The sequence below is a fragment of the Natator depressus genome, chromosome 8 (genome assembly GCF_965152275.1).
Source record: "Natator depressus isolate rNatDep1 chromosome 8, rNatDep2.hap1, whole genome shotgun sequence".
In the NCBI taxonomy this organism is placed as follows: domain Eukaryota; kingdom Metazoa; phylum Chordata; order Testudines; family Cheloniidae; genus Natator; species Natator depressus.
The window spans coordinates 87,006,186-87,028,002 of NC_134241.1; the positions used below are offsets into that span (position 1 = coordinate 87,006,186).

General features: G+C 40.8%; 1 protein-coding gene across 5 annotated transcripts in view; it reads left to right on the forward strand.

Annotated features, from left to right (window-relative positions):
* GNG12 (G protein subunit gamma 12) overlaps nucleotides 1-21,817 on the forward strand; it is a 67,681-nt gene that overhangs the window by 10,986 nt on the left and 34,878 nt on the right. For 3 of the 5 annotated variants that reach the window (XM_074961559.1, XM_074961554.1, XM_074961557.1), the window contains exon 2: nucleotides 20,761-20,889. The gene's annotated coding sequence lies outside the window, so the exon portion shown is untranslated. Of the gene's footprint in view, nucleotides 1-18,596; nucleotides 18,666-20,760; nucleotides 20,890-21,817 lie in introns of all 5 variants that reach the window. The other 2 variants (XM_074961555.1, XM_074961556.1) reach the window with 1 other exon arrangement.

The window sequence follows — 21,817 nt, forward strand, 5'->3', positions numbered from 1 at the left end:
GATTAAATACTCACATGTAAGGCAAAATAACAAAGTTGAGTTATACTATTCCTAGTGTTGATATAGGATACAAACAATAAACCTTAATTAGCCTTTCACTGCTAGAAACTGTAGAGAGATGCGGGGGGAGCCACAATTCTTATGGTTCTAGAGGGATTGATTTCCTCCGAGCCAGATTCTGTTACCTTCACTCCTGCTGAGTAGCACCTTGCTCTGCAAGTAGTCCGATTGAATTGAATGGGACTGCTTGCAGAGTAAATTACTACTCAACATGAGTGAGGGTGTTCAAATCGGGTGTGAATGAGGAAATGTTAAACATACTGTAGGTCTTGGCTAAGTGGCAGCTTAGGGGATGTGGAGTCGTAACTGTCTGCAAGTATTTGAAGTATGTCAATACCAAGGAGGGAAAAGAATTGTTGATTATGATTCAAGGGGCTATAATTAGGAAAAATTGGGTAACAGTAAAAAGGGAAATTGTAGGCTGAATATCAGGTGGAATTTTATGACCATGAGACTTGTTGCTATGTAGAATAGTCATCCAGCGGAAGTGGTAGAAACCCTGTTTTTACAATTAAATTGAACAAAACCAGAAGAAAATGTATTGTACAATGCATAAGTGTTCTCGTGGGGAAGTATAAAAGATATATCATCTAGTCTTACTCAATGACTCTTTCTATTTGATCCAGGTTGGCATTCATCTTTGTGCTTTAATAAAATGGCTGGAGCTAATTGCTTATAAATGAACACTAGTGCACTTCCACCATCCTCCATCAATTACATCAATTACATATTCATCTGAGAAGCCAAAAGTGCTTTTCTGGTAGGGTATCTTATATTACGAGTATTTTTTGTGTGTGGTTAAGGCCCAGAACTGTACACCTCTTTGTATCTCCATTTCCTTTCCTGCAAATGAGACCTCCCTAACTCAAAGGAGCGTAGTGTGGCTTGGTTTGCTGATATTCATAGTGCATTGAGGTTCCTGAGTGGAAGTCTCTCTGAAAGTGTAAAGTATCCTCTCTATTTCTTCCTGGAGGTAATTTTTTTTCCTTTTTTTAAAGTAACACTGTCAATATCTATAGACTTAAAGATGTAGCAATTTAAAAACATTCACTCCAATCAGAACCTCCTGATGTCTTACATATAATTACATTTCTTTTAAAAAGTATAAAAATTCTTTGGGTCTGCAGCAACCAACACAGCCCCAATGTTGTGCCCAGTGTTCCCTGCATGAAAAAATAGAAGGCTTATGTTATCTTTCATCAAAAGATCTCAACGTGCACTAAATTTGTGAGGTGTGTACGTTTTATTTTGTCCAATTTGAAGGTGGAGAAGCTGAGAGGTGGAGAAGTTTGGATTTGACCACAAGGTCACCCAGTGAGTCAGTTGCAAAGCCAAGGTTAGAATCCAAAATTACTCTGTTCTTTGCCAAAATAGGCAATGCTCCCTTCCTACACAGCATGCCACTACTACATATGTAGATTTAAAGGGTTGGATCATTTAAAAATGGTGGTTGGCCTGCAACATCTAGATAAATAGTAGGTGGGAGGCGAGCAATGGTGCAGGGATTGGTTTCCAAAGTACTGTATCGTAGCTAATAGCTGAGTCAGGGGGAGAACGTGACTTGGTGGATAGTTGGTAGGCACTGGTGTGAACAAGTTAAATGGAGGCACTATTACTTGGCACTTAGTGTTTACAGGATCTTATCCTAAAGTGGAACAAACTATCATTTATTTATTTCCCGTTCATGACATCTTGCTTTGCAATCCTAGGCAGGAGACCATCAATCGAATTAGATGTTAGAAATTTTCTCTTTTTTCTTTTTTGCCAAATGCCTATTTGTTTTTAAATTGTTTGTACATAGCAGACAGGAATTCAGTCATTTTAATCAATTGTAAATTTTTTAATTTATAAATTAAATGCTCTGTAGGAAGTCTCCAGAAATGTTTTCTGTAAACTGCCTATCCCTAATAGGATATGTTTAGATTTCTGTTCTGTGTAGTTACGTTTTCATGCTTAAATTTTCTTAACAGTTGGTTGAATATACAGTTACATGCTATTTGAACTGTCTGTGTTTATGAATTTAAATCCTTAAAACTGGCTCGTTGCTTTAAGTCATTAATCATTTCAATAAGTAATGAAGCTTTTCAGGAAGAAAATTTCCATTCTGTATTTTTTTTTTTAAGTCAAGTTTACATAAACAGGAATTCACAATTTGTTAGACTTCAGTGTCTCAGTGGAATAAATGAAATTCTGTTGTAGAGCAGTCCATATCAGTTCGTAGATGGAAATGTTGACCATATTATTTCATCTGGAATGTATAGTAAGTCTAGAAAAGATATGGCAATTCATCTGTGGCTGCCATAATTCATTTCTGCTTTGAGTTTACTAAAACACAACAGAAATAATGGTGCAATCCTGCAACCTTTACTCAAGTTAATAAGCCTTACATGAGCAGTCCCATTGGCCTCACTTGGCCTACTCTCTTATGTAAATGGTGCAGAAGAGTAAATAATTTGTGTTGCATTGCAGCTGCTTTGTTCTCCTTTTTCTCTTAAGAAAACGGAAGACTATAGAGGGATCTGCCCAAAGCGGCATATACCGTGTTAATAGCATAAGCCTGCTGAGCTGGATTTATCTACCTAAAAGAAAAAAATGACTGAGATAATGGACTATTGAGTTTACAGAGGCATAGTTAAAATAGATTGATGTGGCAGTAGTTTAGCATAAATTGGAAAACTTTGGATGCAGAGTTTTTAAAGCATCTGTGACTTGTCTTTCACAAAATAACTCTGCTTTCATATTTAAAGTATTGCACTTGTATAAACTAGCAAAAATACTTAAAAGGGGTTTTAGTAAGTATGTAATTTTAAAACATAAATATTAGGGCTGTGAAGCGATTAAAAAGATTAATCGTGCAATGAAAAAGATTAAGCGTGCGATGTTAATGGAATGCCATTTATTTAAATATTTTTGGGTGTTTTCTACTTTTTTAAATATATTGATTTCAGTTACAACACAAAAAGAAAAGGAGTACTTGTGGCACCTTAGAGACTAACCAATTTATTTGAGCATAAGCTTTCGTGAGCTACAGTCTCTAAGGTGCCACAAGTACTCCTTTTCTTTTTGCGAATACAGACTAACACGGCTGTTACTCTGAAACCTGTCAGTTACAACACAGAATACAAAGTGTATAGTGCTCACTTTATATATTTTTATTACAAATATTTGCACTGTAAAAAATAAAAGATAGTATTTTCAATTCACCTCATATCTTTTGTTTATCATTTTTACAGTGCAAATACTGCACTGAATTTTATGAAATCAGTAAAGGAACAAATGATATAAAGGAAGGCTAATGCTAAAGACACAATGTACTTTATTCATTTATTTTGACAATTAGAGTTATTTATAATACTTTAGGGCAGTGGTTCTCAAACTAGGGCCACCACTTGTTCAGGGAAAGCCCCTGGTGGGCTGGGCCGGTTTGTTTACTTGCCGCGTCTGCAGGTTCGGCTGATCGCGACTCCCACTGGCCGCGGTTCGCCGCTCCAGGCCCATGGGGACTGCGGGGAGCGGCGAGGGCCAAGGGATGTGCTGGCCGCCCTGCCTGCAGCCCCCATTGGCCTGGAGAGGCGAACCGCGGCCAGTGGGAGCCGCGATTGGCCGAACCTGCGGACGCGGCAGGTAAACAGCCCGGCCTGGCAGGGGCTTTCCCTGAACAAGTGGCGGCCCTAGTTTGAGAACCACTGCTTTAGGGTACATCTATACAGAAAAATAAATAAAACACTGCAGCAAGTCTCAGAGCCCTAGCATAAATATCTACACTGCTATTTTTAGCCCTGTGACCCTGAGTCAGTTGACGTGAACTCTGAGGGGTAGTTCTGACTGCAGCTAGACACCTGTGGCTGGCCTGTGCCAGCTGGCTCACGCTTGTGAGGCTCGGGCTCAGGGGCTGTTTAATTAAGTCCTAGAGCCCAGCCTGAACATCTACACCACAATTCAAGAGCCCCTGAGCCTGAATGTCTACACCACAACTAAACAGCTTGTTAGCCTGAGCCCCATGAGCCGAAGCAGCTGGCCCGGGCCAGCTGCGGGTTTTTAATTGCAGTGTAGACCTATCCTGAGACTTGGCACTACAGATATTTTTGCAGCGTAGACATACCTCTAGCATGCCATTTTTAAATGGTAGTGCAGGATAGTTCTTAAAGAGAATAAAGATTTAGCAAAATAAGAATTCACTTAACCTCTTTATTATAGGGCTTGAAAATTTAACCTTCAGGCCAGTACACATTAGGTAAGTCTAGCCAGGGTGAAAAATACTTACGCTGCTATACACCCTGCAACTAATATATCAGTCAACTCTCTATTTAAAACATTAAAAAAGAAAACACTTGCTCTGTCCCTCTTGCTTTTGTTATGCCTGCTTTCCTTTCCTGTCTTGATAGCACTTTTTTTTTTCTTTAAGTTGGCCTCTTCCTTAAAACTGCCAACAAGGTTGACACGAGCTTGTCTTCACTAGAAAATTTGGCTGTACCAGGATACAATGTACAACTGATTTTGCTGTCAGTGTAGATGAGGACAAGTAGTGTTTAACACTTAACTCACAATCAAGAGACAATTTTAAGCATTGTTTGCCCCCATCGTGAATGAATGCAAAGTTAAGTTTACCATTGCAGTGTTGCCTGCTCTATTGACTTTATCTGCGCCTTGTGATATTTGGTGTTTTTCTTAAAGCTACAGCTGCTTCAACTAAGGGTCTGTCTACACTGGCAGAGTTACATCGCTGGCAGTTACAGCGCTGCTCAGAGAGCGCTGAAGGGAAACCGCTCTTGTGTGTTCACACTGTCGGCTGCCTGCACAATCGCATGTTCACACTTGCGGCACTTGCAGCGGTATTTGGAGCAGTGCACTCTGGGCAGCTATCCCACCGAGCATCTCTTCCTCTTCTGCCGCTAAGAGTTGTGGGAAGGCGGAGGGTGTCGCGGGGCATCCTGGGTCCTGTCCCAGTGCCCTGTGATGCATTGCTTCGCATCCCAGCAATCCCTGTGCTTCCGTCCGCATTTGGCACCATCCTTCAACTGTTTGTGTACTGCGCGCTCTGCCTCTCTGGTCTGCAGGAATGGATCCCACACTGTTGACCAATAATGCTGCTCGGTCTCACTAACACATCATGAGTGGCAGTGGAGTTATTCCTTAAACTACAAAGGTAAAAGGAGTTCAACATTGATCTCTCCACATGTAGTAGCTATGACACGAGATTGCTTGTGGCATTCATGGAGGAGCTGACCACCGTGGAACGCCGCTTTTGGGCTCTGGAAACAAGCACTGAGTGGTGGGATCACATCGTGATGCACGTCTGTGATGACGAGCAGTGGCTGCAGAACTTTCAGATGAGGAAAGCCACTTTCATGGGACTGTGTGATGAGCAAAATTTAGCAGAACACCTAACAGCATGAGGACTAAACTGAGGGGTGGGTGGCTATTGTCCAGGGACAAAGGTCAGGTGAGCAGCCAAAGGTAGTTGGACTCATACCAAGGTGCTCTCCCTGAGTCCTCTGAACAGAGTCCTGTTTTGTAGCTTCTGACTAGCAGGTGTTGAATAAATTGATTCGAAACCCTTCCCTATGTGCAAACCTGGCTGCTGAAAAAAGCGAAAATGCTTATATTCCTATTTTCTTCCCTTCCACTTTCTCCAGAAGTTCCTGGGTAGAACATGGGTGGAGGGAAATAAAGAGAAATCTCCTCTTCCTCTCTGACTCCATTTTTAAGTCCTCCTTGCCAGTGAATAGATCCAGTGTCTGTCTCTGCTATTGCTCATAGCCTTCTTAAGGAGCAGCAGCATGAAATTCACTGCTCTGGGTGAAGGAGTCTTTTGTTCCCATTTTCCTTTCCTCCTTCTAAGTTTTTGTTTTTGTTTTAAACCAGTGCCCCCTCCATTTATTTGCACTGAGACCCTGGAGTCTGGTGTCTCTTGTTATGGGAAGGTGGTTTCTGTCATTAGGATGATCCAGTTGGCTGTCAGTCTGGGCATGAGGCATGTCACCCTGATGCCAAGTTAAAGTGGTTTAAAATAACCCTGACCAGCCCTTTAAACCTGGTTCTGAAGTACCATATTGACAGGATGTGTGGCAGCAATTTGACTAATACAGACATGCAAGTAACAGAACAAGATAAATACTGGATTATATGATGTTTGCCACCACTTACAGTATTAAATGTCTGTGTGGTGAGCCAGGTCACCTGAGGGTATCTTGCCCATGTACCACTAAATCTGGGGACACGGTAAGACTGTGGGGCCCAAAAATAGAAGGGAGGAGGCTGGGACATTACAGGGTCAACAGAAGTCCATGCCTGCGCCTCTGGGATCTGCATTGCCTCATTGCCCTAGAAGTTGCCCTAGATTATGTGCTGTTCAGGGGTCAGCCCCCTGTTGTGACCTGGTAGTTTTTACTTGATTGGAAACAAGTCCTAGACACTGGAGTGCCTTTTTGTGAAGCAAACAGCTACAAATTCTGGAGAGGTGGGTCCATCTGGGACAGTTTTTAAAATGGCTAAGCTTTTGGGAGGTCCCTGAGTTGCTGGCTGTGGCAGCTGATGGAGCCATGCAGGATCCTGGGGAACAGGTTTGTGCAGTGTCAGGTAGAAGCTCCATGCCTGGGGTTCCCAGTGGTGCCCTGCTTCCCCCAAGTGTGGTGAGTCCACTGGCTTCAGATCCTGCATTCCATGGTGGTGATACTGAGTCTCAGCCTCAGGCTGCTCCACTCCCTGCTCCTCTGAGGATGGATCTGATTGATGTGCCCACTACTTCTCCTATGCCTGGTCCCCTTTTGAACAATGGGGATGCTATTGCAGAAGCCTGATATTCTTCTGTGTTAGTGAAGTCCTAAGGAGATGAAGAAGATGATGATGTCTCTGATTTCTTGCTGGTCCCTGATGTCCTCACAAGTCAGCTGGACAGGAAGGGTGGTACAGCATGCAGGAGGTGAATGACTTTTGAGATGACACTAAAGGGAAAAGGGGAATTGAAGTTGAGGCCTGTTTCCCTGATCTGCAGTGCTTTGTTCATTTGGCTGCTCTTGTTTTGAGGGATACCTCATTTGATAGCAGGAAACGTTTCCATTTCAAGAAGTTGGTAGGCAAGGTCAGAGAGCATGCTGGGGACTGTTCAGGGCCTTAAAGCTCCCCTATGGCTCATGTATCTCTGGGTCGTCCCACTCTGACTTGTTTCCCTCTGCGCTCTATCTTTATCCTTCTAACTTCTATGGTGCTGCTCAGCCCTGGCTCTCTGAAATATTAATGGGTACCAGGGTGGTTGTTGAAGGGCACAAGTTCTTGAGCTTCTCTGATAAAACCTGGACAGTCTTTTTTGCAAGAGATTTGTTTGGATCCTGATGACCAGGAAGCTGTCTGAATGAAGAGGAAGGGGAAGCTTGTTTGAGCCGTGGCTCTGATGTCAGTGGTAGGGTGGCTGTACTTTTCTCCCAGAGTGCAGCTTTCCTTTGTGAAAGAGATTATGTAAAGTCAGATCCTCCAGATGGAGGTGTGTATTGGTGCTGTGGTGGTTAGTTTTTTACTGTCTGTGGCCCTACTCTTAGGCAGGACCATGTTTCCTTTTTGCAGATACCCAGTTCCTGCTTGGCTCTGGTCCTGGATGCTATTATTGTCTGCAGGGGCGGGGATGATGACTTCATTTGTACTGTATATTGTTTTAGACAGGAGCCATCTGGAGCCCCACCCTTCGCTGGCCAAGGAGCTGTATTGTCTCTTGTAGAACTTTGGGTTAGTGGATGACTGGAGGTTGTCTCACACCACTGTTAGGCAGTATTTTGGCTCAAAGGCCACCCCAACCACATCTCTGGGGCTAGACTGGATTGCTTTTATGCTGTAAAGTCCGGTATGATTGTTTGTTCAGTTCTGCTTGTCTCCCACTCACTTGGCTGATCATCATTGTCTCTGTCGGTGTTTCTCTGCCCTGTCCTGCCTATGCTTCCCACTGGTGTTTTTATCACCAAATTCTTTCAGGACCTGAATTTCACCCAGGCATTAACTGTTTTTTTGGGAACATTGGCAGCAGCAGAAGTCCTTAAGACAGTGGCAGAACATGAGAGGTCCAAATCCAATTGTTTTGCCAATGCTACACTCAGGCTGCTGTGAGGGCCTTGCGTCATGCTGAGTGCCCTGGGATGGGACACTGTGGATCTTCGTGACAGCCTTGAGGCTTTCATTTTTTATGAATTGACACTAGGAGTTCATGGGAGAGGTCCGAAACAAGCCATTGTTTCTCTTGGAAGTACAGCAAGACTTCTTGGCAGAGTGAAAAGGACCAGTCATCAACTACATAACTGAGTGGCACAGGGCACATTTTCTTCCTTTTCTGTTTACCATTTCTGAAAATATATTAAAGAAGACCAGGGAGAAAACCCCTAACCAATCAAAAGGACCAAAATTTGAGCCTCCAGAGCACTTCCTGGAGGAGAACATTTCAGGGAGCTCTGGTTTGGGCCTATTTCCCTCATTTCTTTGGTTTGGAGAGGAAGACTGTGGACTGTCAGCAGATTCACTGTCTCCAGCTGCCCAGGCATATCTGACATCTGATTCTGTGGAAATCCAGAAAGCATCTGTGTCTTTCTGTGGTGCTTTGTACTTGCTTGAGTCCTGTGACATGTTGGCAATGGTGGAGCTGCACCACAGGTTTCCCTGTCTCGCTAGTGAGGAACAACAATGTCTGGAGCCCTTCTGTCCTTGCAGGAGCTCTGTTGTGGTCCAGCAGCTCTCTACAGGCAGAGCCTTGGGAACAGACGAGATGTCGTCTAAATTTTATAAATATTTCTAGGGTCTTACTGGTCCTGATATTTTCCTGGGTGGTTTCTGGAGTGCTGCCTGGGGATGGAGCTGTCCCTCAGTTGTCACAGGGCAATAATTACCCTGCTGCCCAAGAAATGTGACCTTTGTGATGTGTGGAACTGGAGACCTATTTTTCTTCTCTGTCCCAATTACAAGATCCTATTCTATCCTACTTGGATGCAGTGTTTCATTTTTTTCCTCAATTGTTCCCATTTGATTAATCTCTTTGGGTATGTGTGGTAGCTTTTCAATGGCTGGGAACTGCTTTTCTCCAGACTTGAGTTTATTCTGGGAGTGCAATACACAGCCTGGGTTTTTTTGATGTGTGGTGGTGTTACTGTATCAGGTCAAACTGGTCATTCTGAACTTTCCCAAGGACAAAGTGACAGGGATAAAGGGGCATGATGTACTGGAGTTGTTCTGCATGCTGATCGGTGCCTGCCTCTGGGTTTGTTACCTTTTTATAAGCTCACTTTGAAGTCTGGATATGTTTTGATTGACCAGATGTATTAATAATGTCTTGAGCAAACTTGATTCTGGTGTCGCTATAGTGATCCATGTGTAATGTTTGTTTGGGGTGGGTTTATTGCTATTTATTCCTTTCTTTGTGTATATTTAATGTATTTAATGACATTTTGAAATATTTAAATGTTTTTTTACAGTGAATAAAGGTGTTATTCACATCTCTCCTACCCTTCCCGTGCCCCAGACCTAAAGACCTCCCTGAATCCTGAAAAACATTTTTTGGAAACTGATATATGGAGATTAAACTGATACATCTGCGCAAAACATTTTGGTTTCAGTGAAAACCTATTTTGCTGAAATGACAGTGTTCTGACTGGCTCTAAGTTCTGAATAGGCACAGAACCTGCCAGAGGTCTTTCTCACTGCTGCAGTCTATGTGCAGATTTTGGAAAAAAGCACTGCATTGGTTCACACTCACTTAACATTTGAAAGGTTTTGTTCTTTGCCATAAGTGCTAGGAACTTAATTAAAAAAACAATATAAGCTTTCATTTTTTATGAATTGACACTAGGAGTTCATGCGAGAGGTCCGAAACAAGCCATTGTTTCTCTTGGAGGTACAGCAAGACTTCTTGGCAGAGTGAAAATGACCAGTCATCAACTACATAACTGAGTGGCACAGGGCACGTGTTCTTCCTTTTCTTTTAAACATTTCTGAAAACATATTAAAGAAGACCCGGGGAAAAACCCCTAACCAATCAAAAGGACATAAACGTAGTGGTTGGAATGTGTCCTTCAACCCATGTAAATTTGTTGTATCAACTATCTGATGCCACATCACAGTGAGAACTAGGGTGGCTGCATGAGCTAGAAAGGCAGAGCAGAAATGCCAAAATCTTCTCATACTGATTTCTAATGTTATGTACCACGTTATCTATGTACCATTTACTTTTGTTGGTCACTCCTATCAGTTAATCGTGCTAAGAAACATATCCATTAGTACCAGGTTGACGTTGCCCAAGGGTGCAGAAATAATGGCAAAGGAGCAGAACAAGTGGTTACTTGGAGATCATAGCAAATGGGCTCCATTCATGAGATATAAATACTGTCCTTTTGTACTCTGTGCACATGGACTAACAAAATAAAAAAGCAAACTATATGGAATGGCTCTGTGAGAGAGACTTCAGTGTGTAAAGTCTCTTATTACTTCAGCCTTTGCTACACAGTTTCTCAGTGTTCTCTAGTATTTTCTGTAACAACAGCTGAACTGGGTGATGAATTCTAAGTTTTGGCACAATGAGAAGTAAGGATGGCTCCAAACTCCAGATCTGAACATCTTTGAATTTTGGGAAATTTCAGATCCATGTCAAAACTTTGAAGCTTAGATTCCTCTTTAACTGGAACTTTTAAGAACCACAGGCCTATTCAGGTAAACTTTACCTGAATGGGCCTGTGGTTCTTAAAAGAAATCTAAGCTTCAAAGTTTTGACATGGACCTGAAATTTCCCAAAATTCAAAGGTGTTCAGATCTGGAGTTGGCGCCATCTTTAATTCTCATTGTGCCATAACTTAGAATTCATCACACAGTTCAGCTGTTGTTACAGAAAATACTAGAGAACACTGAGAAACTGTGTGGCAAAAATATATATTAATTATACACATTAATGAGTTTTAAGCAAATAATCAGAGCCTTTCTTACTATGCATTCTCTACAATCTGCATAAAAATGAGCACTCAAAATCCACTCACGTATTAGCTTAGTAGCATACTTCCAAGATGAGTGCCGTCTACTTCTGCACAAAAATCTATATTATTTATTATATAGGTATTTAAATACTTGTCCAAAATATATGAGAGACTCTGCAGAAGGAAAAAGAGTGGTGTTTCAGATTTTTGTGGAGGGCAGTGGAAAGGGCAGTATAATGAGATGAGCATTATACTGGTTGCTAGTCTAATGGAAATACTTGATAGCTAAATTGCTTTTTTGAATGTTCACAGCAGTGTACAGACTTTTACTAGTCTTTACAATATTCCAGTGAGATAGGAAAGTATATACCTTCATTTTATAGATGAAGAAATTGGGAAATAGAAGTATTACATGAATTGATTATGTTTATACAGTAGATCAGTGACAGACCATGATTTGTTTGAGCTCCTAGGTCCCAAGCCTGTGCTCATTCCTGTAGATTATGTTCTCACCTTCTTACTATCTCTGATAAAGAAGAGTAATGTGGGTGGGTTTTTTGTTTTGTTTTTTTTTAAAGTTTTTGAGGTTTTTTAAGTCTCCAGTATTATTAAAATATTAAACAGGCAAGCTGGTGCTTTTTTGACAGTGTGACAGAGAGCCAAAGTTTAAAAATTGCTTGATCATTTTCAAGCACTGGAATGAGCCTTTCATAAACGTTGTTCGGTAAATTCTATTTCTAACCAAAAAAAAAAAAAGGCTTTGGTTTATTTCACAGTTAAATGAACAACTAGAAAATTAATCAACATTTTTAAAACTAGGAGCTCTACTTTACAATTGTTTTGAAAGGCTTTAGATTTCCATTGCTTGCAAATGGTAAAGCCGATTCTCTGACTATATGCTGCATTGACAGATTTCAGCCACCTTTTGGGATTGGCACTGAAATGGCAGCCCCCAGTGAGTAGAAAAGCAGCCCCCAGACTAAAGAAGCATTGGGTATTTATAATAGCTGTTTGGAACATGTTTTTAAAAATACCTTCATGACTTACTAAATATTTATTTAAGTATCTGTTGTGTTATGACTAAATCATTATAGATTTCCCATTAGTTGTCACTGATTTGGAAGTGTTTTAAGCTAAACTGGAAAGAGGCACTCTTATTCTGGAATAAGAGAATCCACATATGGAGTTATTCTGGAATAGTTATTTTGTATTAAATTCACACCTCCTTTATTCCAGATTTAGGTTTCATGTGTAGACATGCCCTTACTACCTATGTTGATGTCTCTCTGTAATTTTGCCTCAAATGGTTTTTATGCAGCTGTACTGTAATTTGTATATTTGCTTTTTAAAATCACTCTGGGCTACAATCATTCCCTCTGTTCCTGCAAATGAAGGGAACCTCAGTCAGATGGATCTGTTATGAAGGACAGAAAAGGGGAGAGAAGTTTCAGGATTCTTCTTGAAATTGTTCCGTTGACAGTGGGACTTGCCTATGGATCTCCATAGATACACTGAGCCCCTCAGAGCTTATGCACAGCTACTCTGCTGGCTCATCCTCCTATAACCCATGTTGCCATCAGGTAACTTTCCCCACCAGCTGCTCAGTAGCAGCCCCAGAGAGGCCCAGAAAGAGTTAACATGGTTTGAAGCAACATGTACTCCTATTCATATAGTCACAGGATCAGCAGAAGCAGAGGATGTGGAAAGTGGGTGTTTCCTTTCGCTGCCCTCCCCCAAATCCTGGAGTACCAAGTCTCAGAACTGTAGAGGAGAGCTTCTACTATGCCAGTGTAAGAGAGGGGGTGGTGGTGTCAATATTACAGCACCATTGCCTCATTTCCTGCCCGCTATATGTGGGCTTATTCTAAAAGCTTCACAAGCAAATCTTGACGGGGGTGCGGGGGAGCTTTATTAGGGGAGTTCTGCCCTGCTTTCTACATCACAGTTGTACTAGTAGTGGTTTTTAATCACTGGTTGATTTGATAGGAACTTTGAATTATTACATTTTTGGAGTGGAAAATGGCCATTAATATATGGCAGAGTTTATTTGTATGTTCATTTAAACTGAAAATTCCCTAGCATGCTCATTATTCAAAATATATATGGCAACTTGTATAGCTAAACTCTCTCAGTTCATACTACCTGTTATGTGATTTGGATACGCCAGATTAATTCCTGAAGTATCTGTTTCTTTGTCATTACATTAGTGATTTCCTTTGTTTTTCCTCAGATGTCAGAAAGCAGGTGTTATATAGTGCTTTTTTTATATCCTTAATGTTTTAAAAGACTGTTCAGTGTCTGTGACTGTGTAGACAGAAACACGTATGTATAACCTTTCTTTTTTCCTTACAGGTTTTACTATTTTACGTAATATAAAATTAGATATTGCACAGACATCTAGGGTAAAAGCATCATAAAAGCTTTGTTTTATGCAACACAGCTATTGCGTGTATTTCAGGGAAGAATAAAAGTGGCACTATTTTTTGTGCCTTTGCTTGCTAAAGATTTGAAGCAGAAGCCCAGGAGAGAGAGAGTACAAGTGACTTGCTGCAATTCAGCAATCTTTGGGGGGGTAGGGGGGTTGGATTTTTTTTTTTTTTTACACTGCAAACAGTAATTTTGAATTTTACTAGTCAGTTTTTTGCCTTCAATACTGAATTAATGGCATTTTTTGTTGTTCTTTGTTCATTATTTTGGGCTATATTATACCCCCATCCCCAGGGAGATGGAACCCCTAGGGTGGGAACACCAAGAGCCCAGGAATCTCAGCAAGCTTTTGTGCACACACAGCTTTGGGTGATTATTCCCTCTTCAGGAAGAAGGTTTTGGGGGCTATGAGGCAGAAGTATTCCAAACATCACAGATCTAGGGTCTCTGCCCAGAGGTTCAGCCCCTCTGCATTTTTCCAGGCTCCCTTTTAGGGGATTTTCTGACTCATTTTACTCTTCTTAACTCTTCTGCTCACTTCATCAGAGAGAATGAGTAGCAGGACCATTAGTTTTTACAGTTGAGTATGTAAGGCTGTGTCTACACTACAGACCTTACAGCGGCAATACCAGTTGTAAGGTCTGCTGTGTAGCCGCTCTATGCCAACAGGAGAGAGCTCACCCACTGGCATAATTAAGCCACCCCCAACGAGCAGTGGTAGCTATGTCGGTGGGAGATGCTGTCCATACCAGCCCTTTTGTCAACAAAACCTTTGTCAGTCAGGGGTGTGTTTTTGTTTTTTCCTCCACGCCCTGACCGACAAAAGTTTTGCTGACGGAAGTGCTAGTGTAGACAAAGCCTAAGTCTTTAAAAGTTTGCTTTAAAATGTATCTTGCTCTCACCAGTATACACAATTAAGTGTCAGTTTATTGAGTAAAAAGGATTCAAGCAAGAGAAACAGTTGGTCTATTACATTCTAAATCTAAACCTTTTCATCTTTAACGTTAGCATTATATTTAACATTTTTTTAAATGCCAGCAGGAGGGAGTTATGTATCTGTTTTTAATTTAACAGTCAGTACTTATGCATCATTCTACTTCTGATGTGCTGGAAACTTGTTCTACATTTCGTGCACAGCAATAAGTGTAAATCTTTAGCTAATTATATGAGCCATGGCTCTGCTCCAGCTCTCCAATGGCACTGGCACAGGCTTCTTGTTTTAATTGCAAAAAATTCAGTGAGTTCCCCAGATCCAATGGCTTCTTTCAGTTCTGGTAATGAATAATCTGTTGCTCATCTACATTTTCAATGTAATAGTCACCAAGTGTGTATAGTATACATCCTGTGTTTTTTGATGGAGGGCATCTACCTTAGGCTATAAAGGGTTATCTATGAAAAAGCTCTTTTTTTACACTTTGTACACGCTTAAGTGAAGACACTTCTACGCCAACAGGAGATCTCCTATTGGCGTATTCAGTTCACCTCCATGAGAGGCAGTAGCTATGTCTATGGGAGAAGCTTTCCCAATGACATAGTGCTGACTACACCAGGGGTTAGGTCGGCATAACTATGTGCTCAGGGCTGTGGATTTTTCACACTTCTGAATGATGTAGTTATAGCGATCCAAGCCTGTCGTGCAGAGCTGGCCTAAGAAGAGTATAACATATCAGTACTGATTATAAATACAGGTATAAATTTATATACATAAATTGCAATATATGGCTGGTACTGAAAGATATCTTGAAGCACATTACAATTAACTGTGGGGAAAATAACATTTATTTTTTTACAGAACAATTTCAATAAATGTTACTGAAAAAGTACTAATTATGCCTGGCCCTGAATGCATAACTTCTGGGATCAAATCAATACGGGCTTTAAGAATCAATGAAAATGTTATTTGTAACCTGTTTTTGTAATATAGCCCTCGTTAGTAAAAGTTACATTACTTTTTGTATTTGACCACTCTCTCTTATCCAAAGTATTATCCACAAGGTATGAAAGTGCCACATTAGTCTTCAGTTAATTTGACACCCAGGTTTGTTTACCCAAATAAAGAAAAGATCTAGTCACTCCTGTGATGGTGCACAGCTTTTTCTTTTATTTTCAATTGAGGCCTCAGCTAAATTATGCTTCTGAACCATACCTGATCCCATTACCTTTCTTTCATGCACAACAACTTTATTAAATCACAATCTCCCAGGGACTGTGATTAAGTCTTAGTTTTAAGTTTAAATCAATAAATCTTCAATGAAGCAAACATTTGAGATTGATGTTAAATACAATATCAGGTAATCATACCTGAAATTCACCATTCTTGCAGTAGTGAACATTGGTTGCAATGAGAGCCAATGAATCTTAGATCTCCCAGACTCTGAGAGCTCTTTTCTGGGATCATGGGACTTTAGAGGAAACCGGGACTGTAAGGGCATGTCTAAACTGCAATAAAACACCTGTGGCTGGCCTATGTCAGCGGGCTTAGGGGCCTCTGGCTGCAACGCTATAAAATTACAGTACAGATGTCTGGACTTGGGCTGGAGCTTGAGCTCTGGGAGCCTTCCCCCTCACAGGGTCCCACTACCCAGGCTTGGCTGGAGCCCAGACATCAACACTGCAATTTTATAGCCCCGCAGCCCCATGAGCTCGCTATATGGGCCAGCTGCAGGTGTCTTATTACAGTATAGACATACCCTAAGACTTTGTCTACAGTCCAGCGTTTCTCAAATATGGCTGCATGTGGCCACTAGGGGCTTTTTGTGTGGCCACAGATTCCTGGGCAATGATGGGGATGGGTGCAAAGCAGTGGTAACAAACATACAAATATCACTTTTCACAGAAACAGACTTGCTAGCTAGCAAGTCTTTTAAAAAAAAAAAAAAAAGCATAAGCAACAACAACAAAAAAAGCCAAGAACGTGCAAAGCACACTTGTTTCTGTTCTGTTTAGGTCCAGTAAAGAATAGAGACCACTGTACGTTATTTTTATTGAGACTGCAATAAAAACCTACATAAATAAATTATGATTTGGACTTGTATATGTGCATATTTATTTGTTTTTTTTCTCCTAAAGTTAATTAAGTATTTTAGGAAAAATGGTCAGAATGGCCACCAGCAAGAGTTGGTGGCTGCACTCTGAGGCCACCAAAATTTTTCTTTTGCGATCCCCTGGTCTAGGCTAGGATTTAAGGGAACGTTGTCAGAAGGTGTTAGCCAGCACCTTCTAATGAACACATTTGAAAGTCTCTAGCATAGATAAAGCATTGCATACTCTTAATATGGGTTAAAATGGCATTAAAGCTTAGGTTCCCTACTTCAACCTGACCGGTTTAGCATGTGTTACAGGCAGCCTGACTTGTTTACACTAGGCAGCTAAAATGTGATCGCTAACACCGTCTAACAATGTACCTTTAAATCCTAGGCTAGGCAAAGCCAGTAAACCTTCCACCTTCACTAGGAGCTCAGCTTTGGGAGCAGTGAGCTTCAGAAAGGGAAAATTTTTATGCAACTAAAAATTATGATTTCCTTAAAACGTTGATAGAGGGTTACGACGACTACTACTACTCTGAAAAAAAAGAAGCAATAGCGAGTGCAGCAACTTGCCAAAAACATGACACCAAAAGCAAAGGGGGAAAAATTATACCCATGATCCTTAGTTATGATGTGAGAAAACAAATATATAAAACACTCTAAAAAGGTTTCTCTCCCAGTTATTTAAATCCTGGTTTTCTCACTGATGATGCCTGAAACCAAACTTTCCCTCTTCCCTGGGGTGCCCGAAACCAACCTTTCCCTCTTCCATTGCTTGTGCACAGAGGTTTATTGGCTCTGGTCTGATAGTGCAGAAAAATTATTTCTAGACTTCTAGCTAGAAGTGTTTCTACTCTGTTATAGCATACACTTTTATTGTGCACTTATGCATTTTTCTTTGATTTAAAATTAACCTCTCCCAAAATGAAAAATTAATATAATTTTTTGTTCTAAACATTAAACCGTATCAAAGTCTTTTAGCCAAAAGCTTAAATTTTTTGCTAATTTTTATCATATTTAAAGTGAGACAGAATATGTTAAATATCAATAATTGTGGTAGGGGAGTGAGCAGCTTGATTGTTGCTAAAGGCCTGATGCTGGGAGGGGCTGAGCCTCTCTTTACAGTCAGGCTCAATAGTCAATAAACAGGAGCAGGAACAGGGATGAAATCCTGACCACACTGTAGTGAATGGGCATTTGGCTGCTGACTTCAGTGGGGGCCAGGGTTTCCGACACTGAGGCTACGTGTACAACACAGAAACTATGCTTGCATAGCTGTGTTGGCTTATCCCTAATATAGATGCAATGTACACCCACAGAAGGACTATTCCTACCAGTGTAGAAACACCCCTGCCTCAAACAATGTTAGCTACCTTGACAGAAGGTCAACAGAGCTGTCTCTACACAGTTTTGTGAGCATAGGTGTCAGACAGGGGTGTGACTTTTTTCACAACCCTGACTGATGTAGCTATGCCAATGTAACTTTTAAAAGTAGACCAAGCTCCAGCTGACTTTTCAAAGAGGCATGGGTTCAGATCGTTTTTCAGAATGATCGAAGTACTATTATTTTTTATTATTGCTTTAGTGTCTCCTATATGCTAGGCGCTTCCCAGACACAAGGTGCTGTTCCTGCCCCATAGAGCTCTCGGTTGGAAAAGACAAGGGAAGTGTGAAGAGTTGGGAGATGGATAAAATGTACAAAGGATTATTTGTCAAGTAGATACCAAGTATGCTCACTGACCCCCTATCTAGCCATTATCTGCTGGCTAGATAAATCTGTTCTGGTTTCTTGTAGTTTAACCGTCGAAGGTGGTCTGGAGGGGAGACGTAAAACTGTTCCTCTTGGCGGCTTCTCTGGGAACTTCCTGATTTTTTTTTTTTATTTTTTTTCACCCGTCTTTGGGAAAACTTCCTGTGCTGTGGCCATAGCCGCTGCTGGGTTTATGCTTTGGGAGGTGAAAGCAGTGTGTGGGGATTTTTTTTTTTTGAATTTTTATTTTGCTTGGGTTTTTTTGTTTGTTTGTTTGTTTTTGCCTGTATATAAGGAAACTTTCAAAATATTGTAGTCTTCTTGTAATAAGAAATGTCAGCGTTCAATTCTAATCTTTGGCTTTCTTATACTGTGGGTATAGCTGTATTTTAATTTTAGTGTGTTACAGATTTACTACACTAATTAAACCTGAACAAGCTGGGACAAGCGGAAAGACTGCTTGTCTAGGTAAGTGTTCAGCACACACCCTTTTCTGTCTTTGATTACAAAATATAAAAAGGCATGATATTCAATTTCGCAAACCAAGTTGCCTTAATTTTACTCTGGAGTAAAATCAATAAAATCAGCATTTATATTTGGCTCTGAATTTGAACATTCTTGTTGCTCTGGAATAGTTTGCATATCCTACTTGGCTGGGAGGCAGTAGTAGCGACTGAATCTCTTTTTATTCTGAAGAACCTACTAAACAAATTAAATGTATTGGATGGTCATTCTTTCCTCCTATTTTCTATGCTTTTATCGTCTCTGTTTTCTCCATTTTCTTCTGTTCCTTTCTCATCTGTCTTTTCCCTTGCTTCAACCTTTTTCAGTTTCCTTCCTTAGTTATTCCCTCATATCTTCCCCCTGAAAAATATCCTCTCACACATCCACTCTCAATCTTTTTTCTCCCTTTTGCTCTGCCACAATTGTCCCTAATGCCCAGCAACAGTCCAGTGCTTACAAGGTGCAGGAGAGGTGGTGCAGGAGAGGTGAACAGAAGCATGGATGGCACTTCCAAGTCTAGGTCGGTAACTGCCTGCATATGGTAGCATGACAGCCAAACTTCCTGTAGACTTGCCACTTGCAGCAGCGCTCAGAGTCTCAGACTCTGCTCACATCTGATTGTACAGCCCTGTCTGTGATATGGAAAATTTTTAAAAACTTTCCACGATAATTAACGCTTGTTTAGCTTCACTGGTGTTAGCATATTAGGAGACTTCGTATAGATGTTAAGTATCAGGGGGTAGCTGTGTTAGTCTGTATCCACAAAAACAACAAGGACACTTCAGAAGTGGGGTTTTTACCCACGAAAGCTTATGCTCAAATAAATCGGTTAGTCTTTAAGGTGCCACCGGTCTCATTGTTGTTTTTTTGGTATAGATGGGCTGCTGGCATCTTTAACATAACTCTTTTCAGAGCAGCTCTAATCAGCACTTGTTTGTTAATAATAATTAATAATAAAAGAATCAGCAGCAACTGGTATCCCATCCATACTAAGACTTCCAGAGATGCTAACACTAGTGGCGCTGAACAGATATCAGCAATGATGGGAAACTTTAAGAAGATTTCCTATGTCAGAGGAAGAGCTGGCTCATAAGGTTGCTGATTGTGAGATTTAATTGAGTGGGGATATGATCATTCGGTAAATCTGTGGATGGTCCCTGAGGTGCACACATGCTTCCTACTTCACTATCAGTGCCAAATAATTATTATCAGTTCCAAAAATTCAGTTATCCGTCAAGTCTACTGGGGGTTACAAAAATCAAGACTAAACAATGTCTTCTGTAAAACTGACAGGGACTTTGTCAGTTTTCAGGGATAGTTGGTTGCCCATTTATTTATAAAACCCTGAAACTGTGTGATGTTAATTCACATAAGTACAGGGTGGGTGTGATCATGGTGGACAAGAGTCAGTTTGTTTGATTTTCCTGCAGGGAAATGGGTAGGCAGAAGTTGGCAAATGATTTTTATGGGCATTTATATCGGGATACTATCTTGTGTGAAATCAAGCACTCAGATAATACTGTGATGGAGGCCATATAAAAACCTAGATACATTACACATTATGGACCATACCTCCAAAACCAATAGTGGTGGCTGTTTTGGGGAGGCGGATGAGAGAGAGCAAGAGAGCATGCGCAGAAGCAGACATGGCAGACATCTGATCAATGCCAGTTCACCTTGAATAAAAACGTAGTGACCTGGACTATACTTCATTTTTCTGTGTGCTGCTCTGATGCATGAATTTCAGGAAACAACGTCCCTGCTCCAGTGTTTTTAATTGTAATTTCCGAGCGTCATCTGCTGCTTTGGATGGGGTTCTCCTCGCAAGCTGACAAATGATGCTCCTTCTGGCTTGTTCATTCAGTTTACTGGCAGTCAGTCAGTTGCAGATGACTTCTTGATTTGTATCTGCTAAAATAAATCGATTTTATCAGTCTTGAAATACCACACTTCTTTCTATATGGGTTTCTCTTCCTTGTCACAGAACCAATAAAATTCGAGTACTCTACAAATAGCCTCCCGTCAACCCTTTCAAGTGGATGTTATCCCTGTTTTACAGGTTAAAGAATTTGCCCAAGGTAACACCCCACTGTGTGGCGGAGCTGGAAACCGAACACAGATCTCCTGACTCCTACTCCTGACTCCTGTGTTTTGACCACAGGACCATCTCTGCCCTACATGCTGTAAGGTAAGCTATTTTTGATAGACTAATTTATAAAGAAAAGTTGTTTATAGTTACTTTTAGATGATTGGAAAACTTTCCAATTGTAGACTAGGCCGACAGCACCATCTGGAGGGTAATTGGTATGTCCCTTAGAGAGAGATTTAGAGAAATCTCACTACAGTTTGAGGAGTACGAATTGTTCTTATAAATGACATTTTGTTGATATTACCTGAATGAGATAATTTTGAGTGGTTTCAAAGTAACTAGGTCTAGGGTCAACTTTCACTTTGATGCTTTTATTTACTGGTAATGGTCTGAGTTTTGGGAATGTGATCAGTAAAAATGGAGGGGGAAAAAGACCTAATATTCTCCACTGTTCGCATCTCTACCAATCAGTTATGCTTGACAGAATTGCACATGCCATTCATCCCCAAGACATGGTAAAGGAGAGCTTGACCTTAAAAAGCCTAAATCACAGAAGTAGCTCCATTAGTCAGTGGGACTACTTGCATAAGAACTACTCTTGGGAGTAAGGCTTTGAAGAATCCAGTCCTTAACTGAGTATCCAGTATGATGAATCCAGTTGAGAAAATTGGAAGTAAATGCCTTATGCTTTCATTCACTTCCTTACACCTTCGTAGGGTTTTTTATGCTATTCAGGAATACAGCCAAACTAAAAGACACTGGTAAAAATGGTGTTTGTTTTTTTTTAAATGTACTCACTCTGAATAATCTCTTGAAAGCAATAATCTGAAATCTGTTTCCTTATAAAAAGGGATCTCTTTCACTGTGCACATGCACTGAACTGATGAATGACTTTGGAAAAGTCACTGTACCTCTGTGTTCCTCAGATTTTTCAATCTATAACATGGGGAGAATGATACTTTTCCTTCATAAGTGTTTTGAGATCCGCAAATGAAAAGTGTGATACAAGAGTTAAGTGTTGTTGTAC